Source organism: Podarcis vaucheri (assembly GCF_965113315.1).
Source record: "Podarcis vaucheri genome assembly, chromosome: 4".
NCBI lineage: Eukaryota > Metazoa > Chordata > Lepidosauria > Squamata > Lacertidae > Podarcis > Podarcis vaucheri.
The window spans coordinates 48,074,346-48,091,372 of NC_138762.1; the positions used below are offsets into that span (position 1 = coordinate 48,074,346).

At 40.9% G+C, this 17,027-nt stretch overlaps 1 protein-coding gene across 9 annotated transcripts in view; it reads left to right on the top strand.

Moving 5' to 3' along the window:
- The window catches only part of LOC309531354 (uncharacterized protein), a 271,658-nt gene that overhangs the window by 203,026 nt on the left and 51,605 nt on the right, over positions 1–17,027 (top strand). For 3 of the 9 annotated variants that reach the window (XR_014219220.1, XR_014219221.1, XR_014219222.1), the window contains exons 1-2: positions 3,865–4,041; positions 4,134–4,186. The gene's annotated coding sequence lies outside the window, so the exon portion shown is untranslated. Of the gene's footprint in view, positions 4,042–4,133; positions 4,187–17,027 lie in introns of those variants that run through there. The other 6 variants (XR_014219216.1, XR_014219217.1, XR_014219218.1 and 3 more) reach the window with 3 other exon arrangements.

Consider the following 17,027-nt stretch of genomic DNA (forward strand, 5'->3'; position numbering starts at 1 on the left):
AAATGAGGCTTTGCTCAGACAGCTGGCTGCTTTAGGATGACATGTGTGATGAATGGCTCTTAAAACATGAGCAGGCATCAGGCTTCAATTCAGTGTCAGACTGGCAAAAACAGCAGCATTACTGGATGCTTCCTTTAATTAATGCAACATTTCTGCATTAGTCCGGACACTGCCGATAAATGGGAAAGAACTGATATCAGTGGTAATATCAGAAATCTTTCAACCTTGAAGCTGGGATGTGTTAGCCAAAAGCTGCAGTATCGTAAAAGGTTTAATTGTATTTGTAATGTACCAGTGCACCATGACAAAAATGGAAGATAGTGTAGGCAGGCCCCGGTAAGCCAGTGATAAATGAGTGTGAGTGATTATAAAGCAAAGAGGACTGTGAAAACAGACAAAAGACAAGCAAAAGGAAAAGGTGGGGGACTAAGGATATCAACAGCTACTCTGATGTGTGAAGTAGGTGCAGAGAGAAACCTGGTTATAGTTTCCTGTGGGGATGGAAGCACAAAGCAGCTTAACATAAATCTCTCATCCTAAAGGGATTTCATTGACAAAAGTGAGATTTAGCACCAAAACTGCTTGCCGGTGAACTTCACAGGGAAGAGCCTTTGCCAGGCAGTCATGAGTTAGGAAGCTCAGTAAATCAACTCAGTAAATCAAACACACAAGTCAAGGTTTTCTACTAATTACAGATCAGAACAACAGGTTCTGTGAAAATACACATTATTCATCCATTTTGTGCTTTAAAAGGTCATTTTTGAGTCATGTAGCACTAAACTGTTACGCAAGGTTGCAATGTGACATTTAAAAGTTTCATGCAATATCATCTGACCACTCTGAAATGTACTCAAAATTCTTTACAGACACTGTTCTTTATAACTTGGGAGGATACTTGTTTATATTAGAAGAATGTCAGCTGGACCCAAAGCTCAAACTGGATTACAAATTTGTCTAGCATATAGAAATAAGGATCTCCTTCTGAGAAATGTGGTTAGCCTTATAAAAACTCTTTTAGTGTCACTCAGATTTCATCATATGCGAGTAACCCTGAGGTACACTTCAAACTTTACTGTAGTTAGAATTCTGTGGTAACTGTATAATAGAAATAACTGTGTGCCAGTAGATATTTAGAGACTATAAATATTCAATCTGATAGCCACAAAGTATTAATGTTTAAAGAGTCAGATGTAGTCATGTATCTGTTCCAAGTTCCCATATATCTGTAAGCATTTCTAAATAATACATTACTTTTTATAAACTGATACATCATTCCCTTCAACACTGAATTCAGGAGTTCAAGTGCCTATCAGCTTTGAAATGAAACAGGACCACCAAAACACAAGGTAATGGTTTCTACCTGCCTAAGACTCCTTAGGTCTTCTTCTTTGGTGATCAATCATGGCCGAGTAACATTGTCTTCTATGACTAAGGTCTTAACAGCAAGTCCGTAAGTGACTGTGGAGGCCAATTCTGGATCCACACATCCTTCTAGACTGGGGACAGGTTTCTGGGTGGGAGATGATCAGGGTGAAGGTGTATAAGTAGGTAAAAGTATAAAGTTTGTAACTAAAAAGAAAAAGAAAAAAGTTGGAAAAACTGCCAAAAAAAAAAAAAGGGAAGTCTGCCACAAACTTCTGAGTTTATGGAAGACTGATGAAATTTGAGCTGAGGGAGAGAAAATGGCATCTCAAGAAACCAGAAGTAAGGTGCACTGTGAAATCCACCTAGAATGCTTGTGTGTCAGCTAAAAATCATACCCACCCACCCCACAAAAGAAAATGAGGGGTAGGGAAAGAGAGAGAATTAGAATGATCATGCCCTTGGCAGTTTAAATATCCAGGATGGGGTGAGGATTGGGAATGTGTGCTGTGAAATGAATCCCCCCTGCACAGGATTGTTTCAGGATGAAAGGCAAAAATACATCCTTTCATTTTCTCAGTCTCGAGAACTGCATTTGCACGCACACACATACACACACTCTAAAGCTACAGAATGTTCATGTTTGGGGATGACAATCCTTTATAGTAGCTTTTCCCCAGCAGATGTTGAGTCCCCAGATTTTGTTGGACTATAGCTCCCACCAGCCCCAGCCAGCATGTAGCAATGGTCTGGAATTATGAAAATTGCAGTCCAGCATATGGTGACCAAGGCTGGGAAAAGCTGCTCTGTAGCACAGCAGAGAAAGTTCCTGGAAACAGGAGGGGCGAAAGGGTGTCCTTTAATTCTTGAAACTCTGCCACCTCCAAGACGCCTGAGAAGCACTACAAAATAGAGCTGTGCCAATTGCCAAACCTTCAGAATGTCTTCATTTCAACCATATGAGGGAAGGTGGGGACAAAGTGAAGGTGCTTTAGGAAAGGGAAGTGGTATGTGTGTAGAATTCTGCTTTTTAAAGGATAATTTTTAAAGGGCTGATGTGTGTGTGCGTGCACGTGCTTGTGCTAACCTTGAAAGTGCAACAAGCGGGCAGAGGGATTCTGCTCCCCACCGCTGCTTTAAAATATGTTTTTAAATGCCTTGTTTGTGATTGCTGCAGCTGGGGCTAGAAAATATTCTAGCTCAAAGTCATTCCTGGAAAGATCATGTGACCATGCAATCACATATGGTCATATCAGAGGTGCTACCAATCTCGAAGCCGGTCTTCAGAGAGTCCTCCTCCACCACTGTGCCTGGAAGCAAAACTGAAAGCAAAAGGGGGTCACCCCAAAAAACAAGGCAATAGAACTCTAGATTTGTAACATAAAAGAAAAATTTAAAACCAGGTAAGCATTCCTCAAGGCCTCGCCCTTTACACCACCTTTTCCTAGGGAAATGAGGGAGCCGAGACAGCTGCTACATCCAGCAATGCTCTTCTTGGTACTGGCTATGAGCCTCCTACCCACCCCACTGCTTATTGTGCTGGCCCTTTGGGCCCTGAAAGAACTGGGGCCAAAAGCAGTGCTTGTGACCTTGCCTGATGCTTTCACAACACTGGGCTGAATTTCACTGCTCTTTTGTGAGAGAAGGCTGAAGATGCAGGTGACTACAGTCAACTCTGGTGGACCTTGGAGTTTGCACGACCATGCTGGGTACTGACACCACGCTTCCTAGCAAGGACCCATGAGTTTCCAGGCTTACAGAATATTTTTAATACGGTAGTACAGTAGCAATATATTTAATCTTATAACAAAACACAGCACTGTGACATCTGTTGAATTTTCACATATTTGTTTTGTACGCTGCCTGATAAATCTGATCTGATTATTACTAGTGCAGCACAATCAAACCTTTGTGGAAGACAACAACCCAAAACTTAACTTCAGCAATACAATACAGGGAAAATGGCCCTAAATACTTCTGCTTTATGGAACACGGGTGATGCTATGGGTTAAACCACAGAGCCTAGGTTTTGCCGATCAGAAGGTTGGCAGTTCGAATCCCCATGATGGGGTGAGCTCCTGTTGCTCGGTCCCTGCTCCTGCCAACCTAGCAGTTTGAAAGCACGAAGTGCAAGTAGATAAATAGGTACTGCTCCAGCGGGAAGGCAAACGGTGTTTCTGTGCACTGCTCTGGTTTGCCAGAAGCGGCTTAGTCATGCTGGCCACATGACCTGGAAGCTGTATGCCGGCTCCCTCGGCTAATAAAGCGAGATGAGCACCACAACCCCAGAGTCGTCCGCGACTGGACCTAATGGTCAGGGGTCCCTTTACCTTTACCTTTACCTCTGCTTTAACATCTAAAACAGTTAAAGCAACAGTTAAAACTGTGCATTAAAAATTCTATTGTCAATAAATTCCTCGCATTCCTGCTTTACCCAAAACATAGGACATTTTCCCCACTCCCACAGCCTGTCTGCCTCCTTGTTTTTCTATAGTCAAGAGGAAGGTGTGACGTTGGAAAATCCGTTCCGGGTTTTCTAAGAGTTCTTGTTGTATACCAGAATCTGGAGTAGTTCCATTCCAGGTTTTACTCGGTCACTAGTCATGGAAAGGTCTGGTAGGCCTCAATAAACACCCTGGGACTGAAGGTGTGTTAACTTGAAACTGGAGTTTGGTTAAGGTTAGTAAAACTGGGCTTTTTTCCCTTTTGCCTTTCTGAGCCTGGGCCCGTCTAGAATCTTGAGTGGTGATTCTTTCTTTCTTTCTTTTTAGTCATGCAGAGCAAAGAATCAAGTTTGGAAACAGCTTCTGGAGAAGGAGTCAGGGTAAGCGCTTGCCTTGAACATTTACTAGCATTTCACTGGATCTGTGACAAAAACTATAGCAGCAAAGTTAATGCAAATATTCCCTTCTGAATAGAAAATTAGGACTTGCTTTCCTGGGTATTAGCAGCCGTTTCTCGGATCCCCTCTCTCGCCTATTGGCTTGCCTAGTACCTGCCACAGGTGAAACGAAGGGGAGAGGCCCAAGCTCCCATGTGTAACAGTTGGGGAAGCAAGATGGGTGAGAGCAGTGGATTGAAAATGCTCTGTATGTCAGTAAAGGATTTGGGAAATAGAGCTTGAGGGAGGAAGCTGGTGCTACGGTTAAGAAAGATAAGGCCAAGGTGGGATGGGCACCTGCCTCATTATTATTACATTATAAACCACCAATTTTCAAGTCAATAATTTTTTCTACTCCCCCTCTTTATATAAGGAACATTTAAGCTCTCCTTACAATAATGAGATATATAAACTGAAGTAGATAGCTTTGTAACTGAATCACTTTACTGTAGCAGTTGATTTTATTTTTATATTTTGAACCCACCGTTACTTCTCGGAGCTCAAGGTGGCATAAATGGTTCTCCTCCTCCATTTTATCCTCATAACAACCCTGTGAGATATTATAAGTGGCCTAGGGCAACTCGGCCAAGCTTCATGGCTGAGTGGGGATATGAACCCTGGGATCCTGGGTCCTAGTCAAACAGTCCAACCACCTACACCACATTGGCTTTCAATAAGAAGCTTTAAAAACACAAGTTGGGGGTTATTTGGATGAAGAATTCACATTTTGAACTTAAGCTTGGCATTTTTCTATAACTGGAAAAGTTATTTCCTGTTGCATATTCTTTTAGTTGGTTTTTGAATATTCAGCTAACCAGACTGACCATGAAAAAGAATATAATCCCCACCTCATAATGTACTGTTTGTGAGACATGAGGTAATTGTCCCCTGGCACAGTTAGAACTGTAGCATTCAGAAATCCTAAAACATTCCCTGTGGTCTCCTATGAATATTTGTTGACTTTGCATTCAGGACTAATGGAAGCTAGTCATGGAGAAAGAGTTGTAAATCATTTTGACCAAGCTGACCGAAAGAACGGTGCCAAATTTCAGTGTCAGAGTCTCCAGCACACAATCCATGATAAACAAAAATTGTCTTTAGCAGAGAACAAACAAACAACAATAAGGGTTAGACGGAAGTCATCCAACCACAAAGCTATATACAGATGGCTCAGTTTTCCCTTTAGGGATCCATAACAGAACATTAGTGATTTATCAGTGTGGGCCCACAATCAAACAACATTAGAGAGGTGTGCTCATCATTCTTCAGTTAAGAGGGGAAAGTTACTAGAAAACACAATCAAGACAGGAATAGTAACAAGAAAAAATCCACAAGCTCTGAACCAATGTGTAAAGCAAAATTGAAAATAAAATGTCTCACACACATTCTCAGCTTATTCTCTGCTTACAAAAAATAAATTGTTTAAAGACTCTGTTTTAGCCACTGACTGATATCCCAAGGTCTTTGAGACATCCTGAAGGCTGTGAACATGACCTCTATAACCCAGTCAGTTTATTGTAGGATGTGAGACTGACAAGAGGCTAAGAATCCAATATGGAACATTTCTAGCTGTACTGAAGTGATGTCTCTGCATGGTAGGGAGGTGAGAAAGGAACTGAAAGGTTACAATAAAAAATACAAATACAATAAAAAAATGGCAAAATGCACACTTGCCTGAAGTCTTAGAGATATGGAGTTAAATCTAATATTCCTGCTCCTGAATTGTATGTACTTTAGAATTACGCTATACATTTTCCAAATAGAGTTGTATATTAAAAAATAATAATAACAAATACGACTGCTTTAGTTTAATGAATAATATGTGTCTGGCTGGGGTGGTGCAAATTTATCCATGAGATCTTTTCTATGATTGTAATAAGACACTCATATTGAGATTTCACTAACATGGGAAACAGTTTGTTTTTAAGGCTGTTTCCATACTGGGCATTGATTGTGAAATAGCTACAATAACATCTGCACCATGTCATTAACTAAACATCCGCATCTTGTCTCCCCCCCCTCCTTTTAGTTCCCACCACCCCCATAGCTAAGAAATTCTGATTTTTCAAACTTAATGGAATAGCTATGATTTCCTCAAGTATGGATGATCCATTTTGTTGCTATTCTGGTCAGATCATGATCTCTATTGATTGCTCAGCAATCTGATTTTAGGTTGTGATCCAGCCATTTCCTTTTCTATGATCCAGCCCTCCTTTCTAGGAATGAACACTTTCCCTTTAAGTCTTCATTTCCAAATAGTATTGCATTGTGTATCAGTTTCCCCCCTTAAAAAAATCTCACAGAGAATCATGATTGGTACTGTAGTGAAGGAGGATTTAATGCCCTCCTCCCACAATAGTCTCAATGCAAATTACCCCCTGTAGCACCCTTTCTGCACTGCTCACTGAGACAAGCCTATCCCAGCAAGCAGCAAAACATGGGATTTGCTGAGAACCTACATATAAAATCCAATATTTGTAGACCTTAATATAATGGTTGTATACTGGATTCTTCTTTTTCTTTGGGGGGGGGGCATGTTTCTCATGATTCTATGTGGTCTCACACTCCCCCAATTCAAAATCAGAGACAGGCTGGAGTTAGACTTTGTATTATCATTTTTCGTTTATCAATATATATGTAATCTATTCGTACAGGCATATATAGTTGTACAGGCATGGCATTTGTAAACATATTTTATCCGCTACGCCTGTAACTTGAAATTGAAAAGTAATTATTTTTTAAAAAATCTTTGAGATTGTTTTGAAGGATTTTTAAGTATTTCTGGAAATACCTATTTAAAAAGAGGTCTTTGTGTGCTAATTTTATATAATCGATCAGCCTGAGAACCTAGTTGTGACTATAAGCACATTCTTTTAAGTTGTAGACACAGTGAAGATTATTTGAAGGTCAGGATAGGAAAGGGTAGGACCGAAAAACTGCAATGCTCTGAGTGAATTTAGAGATTGGCAGCACCCTTTTCAACAGATGGTGTCCTTTTGTAGATGAGATAGAGGCTCCTTGGGAGCCATTACTCAGGGAACATCAACAAGCCAATTCCTACATCCTTCCTATGCTCCATATTCAGCAGCCTTTGGGGTGCTGCCAATGCTGGAATTTTTAGTCCCACTCAGGACTCAAGTATATCCTACATTCCTTTTGTCTCAGAATAGCAGCAAACTAACATGTTGATTTTTCTTTCTTTTCTAGTAATCATGTCGCCCTTTAAATGTATTGTTTTCGTATTGTTTCGTATTGTTAAGATTAAAAAAAAATATGAAAGGGAAATAGCAAATAATGGTAGAAAAAATGACAGTTTTATAACTACCTGATTGAAAAGAAAATGTATTTCTGGGCAGCTGTGAAACACTACAAAAGCAGTAGCATGCTGTATTGTAGCCAGTCACTTTTATGTTGGATATGGCTTCCAATTCTTGTTATCCTGCCTCTTTCATCAGACAGAATCACATAAGAGCCACCATTCTGAATATAATAAAGATGATATTGCTCTAATTATCTTAAGATTAGGTTCATAGGAAGTAATTGGTGATATATCGGGTTAAGGATGAATGGCTTTTGCTACTGCTGCTACTGAAATTCCTCTTTTAACTTGTTGCTCTGTAGGAGTCAGATTGGGGCAAATGTAGATGTGACATCAAGGATCCATGACTAGGGCTGGACGATATCAGCTTTTCAACATCACAGTGTATTGCTAGCCAAACATTGGCGATATATTGAAAAAATAGAATGCATTGGCCTCTGTCCGTGAGACACCGGGTGAAACTGCCCCAGCTTTTGCCTCGAGAGCTGAGGTGGTTTCACCCAGGCTTACAGGCTGGGACAATGCAGCTTGCTTGTGCTGCTCAGCTGGGGGGAGAGAAGGTTTCCCCTCTCCCAGCTGAGACAGCCCCGGTGCTCTCGCCACTCGTGCAGGAGCAGCAAGAGCAATGGGGCTGCTTTGCGCAGTTCAGCTGGGTGGAGGGAACATCTTCTCCCAGCTGAGACAGTCCTGGTGCTCTCGCGTGAGTGGGTGGAGCATTGGGGTTCCTTTAATTGCTCACTGCGGGGAGTGACAACTGCACTCCCCTCAGCTGAGCAGTTTCAGAGAGCCCCCACCCTGCCACCGGCTTACAGGATTCAGCGCTGGGCTGGGGGCTCTTTAACTGCTCAACTTAAGGCAAGGGCAGCTGGACACTCGTCAGCTGAGCAGTTTAAAGATGCAGAGGGAGGAACAAGCTGTATTGGTGCCTTGCTGATACAGCTTGTTTCTCCCTCTCCATCATTTGAGGGCAGAGTAGGATGGTGGTTTCACTCAGCGATATATCGCTGGTGAAACTGCTGCCTCTCCCGAGTCCCTCTGCTAGCAGCAGTCAAGAGTTCCTTCCTCCAGTGGGAGCTTCTAGCAGAGGGACTCAGGAGTGGTGGTGGTTTCACCAGTGATATACCACTGAGTGAAACCGACATCGTGGTCTGCTCCTTATACCGATCCTGGGTGATATATCGATATATTGCTGAGGCCTATCCATGACTGTATTTTCCAATGTATTGTAGTTGCATGCTACCCCAATCTGGGAGAAGTGTGAGATTCCAGGGGTTCTAGGTTCATGTTTCCTTTGGAATAAGATGCAGCAGAGACTGTGGTGTCTTTATGATACACAATTTATTTGCACATATAGACAACCTGAACCTGTGATGGAGGGGTTCACAGCACTAACACCCCAATACGGTCTTACTTCTCCTATAGCCGCAGCCTTGGATCCTAGCAGAAATCAGCTTTGGCGCTCTCACCCACCCACCCGATCTCGGCGCTACCCACATGACCTATCTCTGTGTTCCTTCCTTCATCCACCCAGCCGATCGTGGTGCTACCCGCCATCCCCATCTCTGCACTGCTTCACTCACTCACCCACCTGATCTTGGCGCTTTCGACCTGCCCCTCAACTGTGCTTCTTTTACCTGTTCACCCCCTACCTTCAGTTGCCACCTCCACCAGCACAGCGGATATATTTCTGGAAGCCGGCTTCTGGAATTGCTGTGACGGAAGGAGGAAGAAGAGTAGCAATGTGAGGGGGTGGGTGGGCAAGGTAGGTTTTGCTTTTGTTTTTTGGTCCCGCATTCTAGTGTGAAGCCAATTGACTTGTGCCACAACGCAGAACCAAAAAACAGCCGTCTTTTGGTTCTACCCTCTGGCATGGCCAGAGCATGGGAGCCAAAACAGGACATTGGCAATTGGGATCAGAAGCTGGGAAGGCTGCTTTCAATCCAGGATGTCCTGATTAAACCAGGACACTTGGAGGATGTACAATATTTTGGTTTTGCTTATATGTTGCACTTGGTAACCTCAACTGAGCCTATATTGTGCTTATACTGAGGTTTTTAAAAGTGCAAGTTATTTTGTAGTTTTGAGTTGTAGCTGTGTCTCGTTTAGAAAACTGGGCAGATTTTTAACTGGTTTTAAACTGCACTGAAAGCTGAAACTTCTGCATTTTCATTTTTTAACCTAAAACATGGAGACACTTGATCTAAATGCTGTGTGTGATGAACTTTAAAAAAAGCAATACACAAATATTTTTGGCCAGAGGTGATAAAGAGATAGTGAAAAACAAACAAACAACATATATGTATAAGATGGGCAACAAAGGCTCTCCTTGTAGCCTTGAATTCTTGTAAAAATCAGTTACCTGCCTGTAGCTTACATTTCTTTTCTAGATGGCAGATGCTCAGGAACACATTATTATAGCTCTGAGGTGAACCCTCCCTAAGCGTATTTGATATGCTGACACAAGCATACAACGAGGTATATGTGTAAAATATTTTTTTTTTTTTTATAATAATTTTTATTACATTTTTTCCAAATTACAGAGAAAACAAAAAGAAAGACAGAGCTAAAGAAAAAAAGAAAGAAAAAACAGAAAATCTCAACCATTTCAACAACTTATTTCAAATTCCCATTGGACTTCCCCACATCTCCCATATGAATGCATTCTTGATAATAAAATTTGCCAGCAAATTATACCCTTATTTCATATGTTTCTTTACATTTTCAGTTGCAATTTAAGTTTAAATCTCTTATTCTCCAATTACTCTAAAAATGTAACATAATATCCTTTTTACCCGTTTAAACTTTGATTCTTTCATGAATATTGTCAGTTTCATAAATAATTAAATTTCATTGCTGGGGCTAACGTTCCCAATCATACGACGTCTTATGTTTCATACAACTTATAATACTTCTGCAAATAGTCTTTAAATTTTTTCCAGTCCTCCTCCATTGCCTCTTCTCCCAAGTCTCGGATCCTTGCAGTCATCTCGGCCAGTTCCATGTAGTTCATCAATTGCGTCTGCCAGTCCTCCAGTGTGGGCAAATCTTGGGTCTTCCAATGCTTAGCAATAAGGATTCTTGCTGCTGTTGTAGCATACATAAAAAAAGTTCTATCCTTTTTTAACACCTTCTGGCCGACAATGCCCAGAAGGAAGGCCTCTGGTTTCTTGGGGAAGGTGTACTTAAACACCTTTTTTAACTCGTTATAAATCATTTCCCAAAAGGCCTTCAATCTTGGACAAGTCCACCAGAGGTGAAAGAATGTCCCTTCAGCCTCCTTACATTTCCAACATTTATTGTCAGACAAATGGTATATCTTAGCAAGTTTGACTGGGGTCATGTACCACCGGTATACCATTTTCATAATGTTTTCTTTCAAGGCATTACATGCCGTAAATTTCATACCGGTGGTCCATAACCTTTCCCAGTCTTCGGACATAATATTGTAACCAATGTCTTGAGCCCATTTTATCATGGCTGACTTAACTGTCTCATCCTGAGTGTTCCATTTAAGCAGCAAGTTGTACATTCTCGATAATACCTTGGTCTTTGGTTCTAGCAACTCTGTCTCAAGTTTCGATCTTTCCACCTGGAATCCTACCTTTTTATCTAGCTTAAAAACCTCATTAATTTGGGCATAGTGTAGCCAATTTTGCACCTTATCCTTTAGTTTTTCAAAGCTCTGCAACCTCCAATTACCTCCGATGTTTTCTATTATTTCCCAATATTTCGGCCAATGTGCCTCCATATTGGCTGTTTTCCGAGCTTTGGCCTCTATTGGTGAGATCCACCTCGGAGTTTTGCTTTCCAATAAGTCTTTGTATTTTTTCCAGACCATATATATTGCTTTCCTGACAATATGGTTTTTGAACATTCCATATGTTTTCCCCTTGTCATACCACAAATACGCATGCCAACCTAACGAATTGTTAAAGCCTTCCAGATCTAGGACATCAGTGTTTTCCAATAAGATCCAATCCTTCATCCAGCAGAAGGCCGCAGCTTCATAGTATAACCTTAAGTCCGGCAGGGCAAACCCCCCTCTCTCCTTTGCATCAGTTAATATTTTAAACTTTATTCGGGGCTTTTTGCCCTGCCAGACGAACCTAGAAATATCCCTCTGCCACTTTCCAAAACATTCCACTCTGTCCACGACCTGCAAGGCTTGAAACAGAAACAACATTTTTGGCAAAACGTTCATTTTTATAACTGCAATTCGGCCTAACAAGGATAATTTCAGTCTTGACCAAATTTCCAAATCTTTTTTAACCTCTGACCAGCATTTTTCATAATTATCTTTGAATAGATTCAAATTCTTAGAAGACAGATTAACCCCCAGGTATTTCACTTTTTTAACAATGTTTAGTTCTGTTTCCCTCTGGAACCCCTCTGTTTCAATAGCCGTCAAATTTTTCCCTAACACCTTAGTTTTTTGTTTGTTCAACTTAAAACCCGCCACCCGACCAAATTTCTGAATCAATTCCAAAACTCTTTTTGTACTAGGTTCTGGCTCCTGTAATGTTAAAACCAAGTCATCTGCAAATGCTTTCAGTTTATATTGTTTCGCTCCGACCCGTATTCCTTGTACCTGCCGATCCTCCCTTATCATATTCAGCAAAACCTCCAGAACCGAAATAAACAACAGAGGGGATAGGGGGCACCCCTGGCGTGTTCCTTTTTCAATATGAAGTTCTTCTGTCACCACATTGTTCACTATCAACTTAGCTTTTTGTTCCGAATAGATTGCCTCTATTCCATTCTCAAACCCCCTTCCCACTCCCATCCCTTCCAAGTTTTTCTTCATAAATTTCCAAGAAATGTTGTCAAAGGCCTTCTCCGCATCAATAAAAATTAACACTGCTTTGGTGTTAATGTTTGTTTGTAAAAGTTCCAGAATATCGATAATGTTCCTGGTGTTGTCAAACAAATGTCTGCCTGGGAGAAAGCCTGCTTGGTCCTTATGAATTACTTCATTTAATACTTTTTTAAATCTATTAGCTAGAACATCCGCAAATATTTTGTAATCCACATTTAGGAGTGAGATGGGTCGGTAGTTCTTAAGTTGAGTCTTTTCAGTTTCCACTTTAGGTATCAGTGTGATGAATGCTTCTTTCCACGTATCTGGTGCCCTCCCTCCCCCCATAATCTGGTTACAAACCTCCATTAATGGTTGTATCAAGTAGTCTTTTAAAGTCTTATAGTATTTGGAGGTGAGTCCATCAGGGCCTGGAGATTTGCCTAGCTGCATATTCTGAATGGCATCCTCAATTTCCTGTTGTGTTATTTTACAGTTCAAGATTGATCTCTTTTCTTGTAATAATTCTGGAAGGCCGTTTTCTTTCAAAAATTGTTCTATCTCAGTCGCATCCTCGGATCCTTGTGTATACAATTTTTTAAAATATTTCTGGAAACACTTTCTAATTTCTCCCGGTTTCTGAATGTTCTTTCCTTCAACTTCTAGATTGGTAACATAATTTAATTTTTGTCTCTTTTTCAACTGCCAAGCTAGCAGTTTCCCACATTTATTCGCCGACTCAAAAGATCTTTGTTTCATTTGTTTAATCTTCCATTCCACTTCTTGATTAATCAGTTTCGCATATTGTGACTGGTGGAATTTAATTTCTCTTAAAGTCTCCTTTGATTTTGGGTTTAATCTTAATTTTTTCTCACCATCTCTTATCTTCTCCAATATCTTATCCTTTTTACCATTCCAAAACTTTTTCTTGATCGTATTCTGTTGTATCAGAAACCCTCTCATAACAGCTTTACTCGCGTCCCAGATTATTCTTTTTTCCACCGAGGTATTCAAGTTAATTTCAAAATAGTCCTTTAAAGCTTTTTGAGCCTTCTTTACAATCTCTTGATCTCTTAGCAGGTTGTCATTCATTTTCCATCTGAAGGAATCGGCAGTAGTTAGTCTCATTTCCATTTTCAAAGCGTTATGGTCGGAGCATGTCTTTGGGCAGATTTCTATTTTTATAGTCTTAGGTGCCAGCCCTCTAGTTGTCCAAATTTGGTCGATTCTTGTCCATGACAGATGGGCCTCAGAAAAGAAAGTTCCTTCTTTACCAAGGGGGTTTCTCGTCCTCCATAAATCAATTAAATCCATATTGTCAGTTAATTCAAAAAAGGTTTTTGGTAGTCTTCCATCTTTGGTCAAATTCTGGTTCTGTGACTTATCCATAAAAGTAGAGACAACCCCATTCATATCTCCCATCATAATGATGTTAGAATAGTCCAGATAGTCCAATAATGTCTCATGCAGCTTCTTATAAAATTCTGATTTCCCCTCATTTGGTGCGTAGATTCCTAATATCAATATTTTCTCTCCTTGGGTCGATATTTCAATAGCCAGGATTCTTCCTTGTTCATCTTTGAACAAAAATTTTGGTGAAAGGTTCTCCTTGGCGTAGATCACCACGCCTCTCTTTTTAACTCTGTCTGATGAAATAAATTCTTGGCCTAATCTTTTATTTATTAACACCTTCTTGTGTAACCTGGTCACATGAGTTTCTTGCAAACAAATTATATCTAAATTTTCTTTCTTTAGAATATGGAAGATCCTTTTGCGTTTTTCTGGGGAATTCGCGCCATTAATATTCCAACTATACAGCTGCAGAGACATCCTGTATCAATCTGTTGTTACTCTTTATTGGGTGTCTTCTTTTTTGTCCGGGTCCGAAGGTGGTAGCTCTTTCCCGGACTCTGGTGGTGGCCAAATAGCTGCTGCTCCTTTCTGCAAGTCTTCTCCGTTGTCGTGTAGGAACTTCTGGCTATCCTCTTTCGTTTTGATTTTTATCTTCTTTCCTTTGTATTTGAATGAAAGGCCTTGTGGAAACTCCCACCTGTATGGTATTCCGTTACCTCTCAAAAGTCCAGCTAGGTCAGTATAGTTAGATCTGAGGTCCAGTAATTGCTTAGGGATGTCCTTGTAGATTTGTGCTCTTCTGTCCTGTATCACAAGTGCTTTGTTAAAATGTAGGTCAAGTAGCTTGTCTCTCTCCTGTTTAGTCCTTAAGATGATCAAACAGTCTCTAGGCCTGTCTTTTCCAACGACTCTTCCCAATCTAAATGCAGTTGTTATTTTAAAGTCTGTGTCTTCATTAATACCCCAGAATTTAGAGAATTCTGCTGTTAGAAAACCTATCAAGTCCTCTTTCTCAATCTCTGGGATAGAGCGTAATCTCAGATTATTTTCCTTATTTCGCAGTTCCACCAAAGACAGGTAGGCCTGCTGGTCTGTAATATGTTTGTGGAGCGGTCTTACCTCTACTTTCAGTTCCTCCACTCCTTTTGCTGCGGCCTCTGCTTTTTGGTTCGCAGCCTCCGCCAATTTTCGATTTTCAGATGTTGCGTCGTTTAAATTTCCAATGTCTTGTGAGTGCTTAGCCACCTGTTCTGAAAGTTTGGTAATTGAGGATGTGGCTAAATCAATTTTTGCAGTTTGGTCATCCACTTTTTTGTTCAAAATTGCAAATTGTTGTAACATTTCCTCTAACAAAGTGTTAGACCCTCCAGATGCCATATCCTCACCTGTTAATTGTTCAGCTTCTTCAGCTAGAGTTGTTGGTGAGGGTGCAGTCTGCAAGACGGCAGGGACTGAAGATCTGCGTCCCTGAGAAAATAGGGTTGTTTGTGTCAGTTTGCCTTTCCCTGCCTTCGACGCAGCTCTTGTTTTTACTCTGTCGCTCATTCCCCACCTGTCTTTGGATTCAAGGTCAGGCTGTCAAAAATTTCCTGGGAAAGGCAGGCCTTGGAGTAAACAACCAAACCACAGAGAGACAAAGCAAAGTTGGTTCCCAGAAAATTGTAAATCCCAAACTCCACTAGAGGGAGTACTGTTGCAGTTCAGGAAGGAAGAGACAAAGTTTCAGTCGCCATTAAAGTTCCTACAATTAAGTAAATTAACAATAGTCTTTGGAGAAGACCTTTTCCCTCAAGCAGAGCTCTCACAATATTGCCACAAGTCTCTTAAAAGGTGCAAAGTACAGTTGTTAAATTGTATCCAACAGTGATGCCTCTAAATATCCATTTCAAATTTGTAAGTGTATCTGCAAAACATCCTTTTGTCCCGCTGCAAGTCCGGGGCTTGGGTTTTTAAAGTCTTTAAAATTTTTTAGTAAGTTTAGCAGAGGAGGAAGTCCCCATAGAAAAAGATAGAGCCAGTCCCAAAGAAATAAAAGTAACTTGCCTTTCAGTTTCCAGCTTCTCTAAGCGTATGGTTTCTCTTGTTTTAAAGCCCTTCTGTGCTGCTTCCAGCCTGTCAAATCCTTTGCCTTTGATCACTAAGCACCATCGGGAGACGGACTTCCTTTTTCTCGTCTCCCGCTTTCAGCCAAATTCATAGATTTTGTAATCCAATCTCAGGTGAATCTTACTCACGAGTAGTTGGTCTGTAATCCAATGTAGAAGGAAGAAAGGTCGGCGCTCATCCGTAACAGCCGCGCGGCTTCACTCCCGCAGAAAGAGCGATGAATCCACAGCACCGCTTCCCCTCCGCGCTTCCGGAGCCCCTTACGGGGTCCCTTCTTCGTTTTGGGGGTTGCTCTAGGTGCCCGCCGGATCCCACGGCCACGAGCTCACTCTGCTCGTGGTTTTTCTTAGTGGGTCGTCGCTTTGCCGCAGCGAACGACCCTTTTCTGCGGAGCCCCTCTTCGCAGCGCGAAGAGGACCGCCATTACTTGTTTCGCGCCGCCTCCGGAAGTCCGGTATATGTGTAAAATATATTTAAAGTCAGCTCCCTCTGTAGTTCAAAACAACCCGGGAAGGAATCAGATGTCAGATATTGTGTGATTTGGTTCTAGCACTAAAAGCACCGAAAGGGCAAAAAACAGCAATTAAAGCCACTATTCCAAACCCACTATTATCCAAACTCAAAAATATTACTGAAGAAGTGGGTAGACAATATAATACTCTGCTTGATAAAGGTCCTGGCTTATCAACTTTGCTTCTCATACTAAAAGTGTGCAAAACCAAGAATAACTGCATGCAAGAGTGCAGTCTGCTATGCTCCCAGCTTGCAATACCTGATGCAAGCTACTCATGGGAGAGTGATTTGTTAGGAGGAAGCAAAATAATCCCTATTATATTCCCCTCTCTCACAATGTGAAAATAGAAACTAAGCCTAGAATTGTAAAAGATACTCAGGAATATCTTTGAGTAAACATTTACTTGCTACCCCCGAAAAGCAAATAAGTTTATGACTGCAATCCTATACCATATTTACCAGGGAGTAAATCCTATTAAAGTCAATGGAGTTTGCTTTGTATTCAGCAGGTATAGGATTGTGATGTAAGAAATTTACTTGGTGTAATAATCAACTTTGTCCCCCTCCTATAGTCACTTTAAACTCCAAAATATTTTCTTTGTTCTTTCTTTTTCTGTAACTCCCTCCAGATTAAATATTTTAGGCAGATTGTATTTGCAAAAGAAACCTAATAAATCACCTTTAACATGGTGATTTTC